Here is a 6,000-nt window from a genome sequence, read left to right as displayed (position 1 = left end):
AACTCATTTTAGCTTAGTACGAATAGTCGACCCACAATACACTAAACTAGAGTGAAAGCGAATTCCCCTTCCCTAGACAGGGCCTATCACAATTCTATGGATCATAAGTGAATTAAATCAATTGTATAACGGTCATTCATATAATCACAGAAAATATGAATGCTTGAGTTCAATCAATATAAAAAGCTTTGTAAGACATGAGAATAATTTCATAATGATTGAATATAAATATTAAGATCAATTCTCACAGTTATACAACCTTCATGCATTTATAAAATCCAAAATTAAAATACAATTAAACCACTGTTACTTGGAAAGGGCTACATCAATGCCCTATTATGAATTTAGTTGCTCATGTTGGTGTTGGGATGGCCTCCTACCATGTTCATCTGCTCTTCAACTCTTTAAGCCTCCAATGAGAAATTTTTTGTCTAAAACTAAGCACACCTCTCTCCAAATATTTGAGGCCTATTTATAGCGTGTAAAGCAAACCCTAGAAGCCCTAGGATTCCTAGAAAAACTCTTATCTAAAAATGTTTGTAGTATTTTCAGTTAGCTTTCCAATGCCGCTTCTATTACCACACTCCGATACTTGATGTAATGCCCCTGAAATTAATTAACTAACAATTAACTCGACGGTTCATTTCCCAGCCTTATTCCACTCCAAACAAGACTCAGGGACCTCTACTCCTCGGAAAGAGAGGATACTAGGTAGCGGAAAGTACTAAATTCTATAAACATAGTCATTACAACCAGCGCATCTACCAAGGAACATCAAAGTAGCTAGAATCACACTACACAAGTCATCATCTTTGCAAGGGATTCATGCTATACCTTAATATGCAAACATGCATAAAAGCTCTAAGTCTACAACATAACTCAAAAGTACTAGTTACCACGAGTTCCTGCCTAAGCTTGCAATAAGTCCTCAAGCATCTCCCAATTCGAATCGAAGGCAACCGGATGCTTCGCGGTATCCATCTCCACTAAACTATCTATAACTGTATAGTTGTACATATGGAGAAAAAAAAGGGAAATAATACAAGGGTAAGTCCGATGACTTGGTGAGTATAAATGCACATTACATATCTGTCATTAAATGGTGAACTCAGTTATTTATAAAGCACTTGAAACATTATGACAGTTTATCATGGATGTGATATAGATATAATATATGCTTATAATCATGAGTAACAACAATAATTCAGTCGTATGGTCTACTCAAGATATTACCCATTCTCAGTCGAGTTGGCGCTGTCCAAAGGGACTTGTAATATGGGTGCCCCAAATATTGTACGCTATTGTCCATCCCATTAGTGGTACGACCAAGTCCGACCTCGGGTGGTCCAGACCATTAATGATGTCAGTCCTATGGTGACCATCCATTAGGGAATGGCTGTAATACCCCAAAATTTATACCTAGAATAAAGGTGATCTTAATATCAAGGATAAGGAGGATTTGCAATTTTATTTAAATTTATATGGAGTTAGGTAAATAGACTTAATGTGAGAGATGATGGAAAATTGCTAGTTAGAAATTTAGTTGGTTATTGAAAGAGAAGTCACATTATTTTGGACACCAGAAATTCAATGAGTGACCTTAATTAAATCTGTTTTAAGACCTTATACAATGATGAGAAAGCAAGATTGTAAAAGTGGTTTCATGATTTTTGGATGCTTGTAGAAGGAGTTATGATTTTTAGAAAATGCAAGTGTTAGAACAGGAATTTCAATCAAACAGAGCCATATAATTTTGAGGAACTTTTGAGGTACCAAAAGTTATGGGTTGTTATGATTTTTGGATGTGTGGTAAGTCTTTGAATGAAGAAAATTTCAAGCAAAATTTCGTGTCATTTGGAGTTTAATTGAAAGAGATATGATTTTTCCAAGTTTAATAGGTTAAGCTGTCAAGTAGTTAAAGTACCTGCGATTTGGGAAATTAATTGGATAGGTTAATGTCAAGACACCTAAGTGTTAAGGTATAAGCATTGCATGCCTAATTGACCCACTTGGTCGACAACTAAAATTACAGATGGCATACAGCATGCTCCCATTGCTTTCTCAGTGAACACCTGGGCAGCTAAGGTGTCAAGCTTATTTTATAGTTGTACTGGTTCAGCAGGTGGGTAGACCACATGTGGGACAAATGTCCCACATGCGGCCAGCTCTTACATCTTACAAAGGGGAGCAATTTTCCCCCATTAGATCACAACTCAAATGAGAGTGAGATGAGGGAGAGAACCGAAAGGGTGTGCTGCCAGGAAAGAAAAAAACAATAATAAAATAAAATACAAGAAAGCGAAAAGAAAAGAGAGAAGACAGAAAAGAAAGAAGAGGAAAAAAGAGGAAGAAGAAGAAGAAAATATATATATATATATATATAAGAACTCTCCAAGGAATTGTGAGTTGAATGCGGAATCAAATTAAGGATATGCAATGCCAGGTAAGGGGACACAACACCAAAAACCCGAACAGATTTTATTATAAATCTTTTGAAAAATGTTGGGGATTTTATAAATCATTTACTTACATGATTTGAAATTGCACTTCCTTTCATATTTTAATGCCAAGTTTTATTTCACATTTTGATGAGTTATGCATGAATGTGATTATGAATATAAGGAGCTCACAAAGTTTCAAAGTCTATTATCCATTATGGAAGAAGATCGTATGAACTGTTACATGTGTATTCATGTTCATAAATGTTTAACCCGAGGCACAATTATTGTCACGATCGGTACCGCATGAGTAGCATGGCAAGCACACCGAAGATGTGAGCTACCGGCCAGGTGGCCTTCATCTAGGGAAGTTCCAACCTGGTAGCTCTCCCCTGTGAGAATAGGATGAGCATATAGGTTCTTCGGGACAAGCTAACATGCGCCGTTCATGGTAAAATTGCGGTCTCGGGTCAAAGGGTAAAACAATTATTTTGGAAGTAAAGTAAAAGGAAGTGCTTGCTCATTTTGCAACTATCATGCTTTATTATTTTATTCCGCATAAATTGTTATTGTGCATGACTTGGATTATGACATAAAAATCTGCATAGCATGTTTTATAGCATCTTGGTGTTGCGGCTACATACTGAGTTGTCGAACTCACCCCTTCTCCCTATACATCCTTTTCAGATTACCATATATATCGTAGTACTGAGGACAGGTATACCGATGGGCCTCTTGGTAGATAAAGTCTCGATCATTTGGGACTAGCAGAAGCAGTAGCAGTAGAAGTTTCTGGGACTCCATTCTATAGACTAGACCGCTTGGGACAAACATAGACTCTGTAACTTTATTGTTTTTTGAGATTATTGAATACTAGCACATTATGTGTTTGTGATTTCATAATAATGAGAGTTTACAGTACTATGGCGATGTTATGTTTCTGTGGTGAGCATCTGGTAGGAGAAATATATTATATATATATTAAATGAGAATATGTTACAATTGCTCTCAGTCGCTCTACCTCTAGAACTTGGGCCTTTACAGGTGGTATCAGAGCAAAGAGGTTCAGTTGATTGGGAGACATCAGTTACTTGAGGATATTAAGTTTGGATTAATGACCTATTTGGTGATGATCATTGCTGAAGCATTAGGTCTTAAGTAGAAGAAGAGATTTGGGGAAATTAGGACTTAGATTAGTATGCACACAATGACTAGTTAATTGGTGTGATACCAAAGTAGATGCTTTATAATTGCACTAATTTGTTTAATCCTTTACAGGCATTGATTAAAGAGGAGAATAAGACTCAAGTTGTCTTAATGACTAGGATGATAATGGGTGAAGATTGGTAGGATTCCACCTCAATAATCAAATTTTTCGTTTGTGGATAGCTTATTTAATACCAATGGTTCTCAATATGTTATCAAAGTGGCGCAACATGGAGTAAAGTAAGTAACGACCTCTAGAAATGAATGCATTTAAGTTGATATTTAAGGACTAAGGTATAAAGGATCTAGAGTGAAGTATTTACTTAAGATTAGTCTCACTGTTAGATAGTGATTAATTGTAGGTTTTTGAGATAGAAACCAAGATTAAGAGGTCTAGTAGAGGAAAGGTTATTATGAATTTTGATGGAATGAATTTAGAATATTATATAACTTGAGGACTAAATTGTTAAAAGTGTGGATCTTGTTAACACTTCAATAAATCTAGTGATAACTAGGATTTATGATTCTTGCAAAGACATATACGTTTTGTACTGGTATGGTTTAAATTGTTTTATTAGGACGTGTCTTAAATTCAAAGGTTGAGAAATCCATAGTGATGATATATTGAGGACTTTGAAGAGAATGCTAAGATTAGTTAAGATTAAAATTATTAGAATTATATCAATAATGTTCATAGGAGTGATTAGATGATTATTTGACCATCATGAGTATTGAGGTACACAAACCCTGTTATCTAAACTATGTGCATCTAAAATTATAGTGGTTGTTTTGATTAATGAAAGGTTTTGAGGTTTCACACAAGATTATGAATTTCTTATAAAACTGGATTTATATACTTGTGTGATTCTACAATCTCCACTACAAGGGTAAGATGGATTTATGATGTATATGTTTGGTAAAGTTGGATAAGTAATTTATCTAGATATATGGGAGTCATAATTTTTCAAACGTTATGGTATTTTGACATTAGACTTTAGTTAAAGTCGTATTATATTTTGAGACATCTTATTGAGTCTTTAGGTTGTGATTTGTTAAATAATTCAACATTGACGTGATTTCCATGGGCTAGAATGGGTTGCTAATTCTCTTTTCGGACTCGGTCGATCTTAAGATATAAGCAGCTATCCTTGATTTTTGATTATGGAATAAAGGTACTAAAGTTAATTGATGGTTCATCTTTAACAGTGTTTTGAGGAATATATTACTTTGGGTAAATTTGGATTCATAAGGACTATAGGATTATTGTTACGCTGTGAATTAGTGGATTTTAAGGATAATTTTTTTCGGAGGAAATTACATCAAAATTTTATTGCAATGCTTTGTTTGGAAGCTGTTTTTGCATAGGTATGATCCATGTTATGGGTTCAAGTAAATCGTAAGAAAGATTACTATTGGCCAGCAATGAAAATTCCAGTTTAAGTGTTTAATGGAACTAGCTGTGACAAGCTAGTATAGGTTTGATCAATCATTTATCAAAGGTCAATTTAAGTTTTAGAGAAGAGGATGGCCAAAGATTAAGTTCATAAGTTATGATATGCAAACTGTCTTTCTTAAAGTTACATGGAAGATTTGGCAAATGTGGATGAAGGTATGATCATAACTTATAGCTGTCTTTCTTAAAGTCACATCCTCGCCTTGACGATCCTCCTGACAAGAAAACAAGGAGACCAATTTTTGCTCCCATTACATGTTCTATTCTAACGGGAAAACAGAAGGCTCATTATTCAGTCTCGTTACGAGCCTCGTCCTAATGAAACTTTTGACGGAAAACCAGAGAACTTCTTAGAAGATCGTAAAAACACTGAGAACACCCCTCAAACAACCCCTAAGGTTTTACATACAAACACTCAAAGTTTTAAACACACAGACATTACAAGAACGATCATTGAATTAGGCCAATCTAAAACCAAGCAACACACACTACTATAAATTCCACAACTTCAACTTTAAAATAAAACCACCAAAACAACAAAGTTTTTCAAGACTTACAATGCTTATTTTGATAACTGAATAGGCCAACACTAAAAACCTAAAAAAATTCAAATGCAACTTTCAAGCTCAATTAAAGATGACTGTTTCCATAAAAAACAAATTTCAAACACTGCAAAAAAAACTACTTTTCACGTCGTTTGAAAAACGATGTGGATAATAGAATAAATGACGTCAATCAATTGATGATGCTTATTTAACATTGTTTATCAAATGGTGTAAACATGGGGTCAAGAAAATTATTTACATCATTTGTATAGTGAAACGACATTAATTTTAGTTGTTTAGGGCTAGACGATGTAAAACCAACAAACATCGTTTGAAAAACAACGTACATTATTTACTT

The sequence above is a fragment of the Corylus avellana genome, chromosome ca5 (genome assembly GCF_901000735.1).
Source record: "Corylus avellana chromosome ca5, CavTom2PMs-1.0".
Classification (NCBI taxonomy): domain Eukaryota; kingdom Viridiplantae; phylum Streptophyta; class Magnoliopsida; order Fagales; family Betulaceae; genus Corylus; species Corylus avellana.
The sequence above is the reverse complement of the archived record's forward strand: the minus strand, read 5'-3'. Positions refer to the sequence as shown.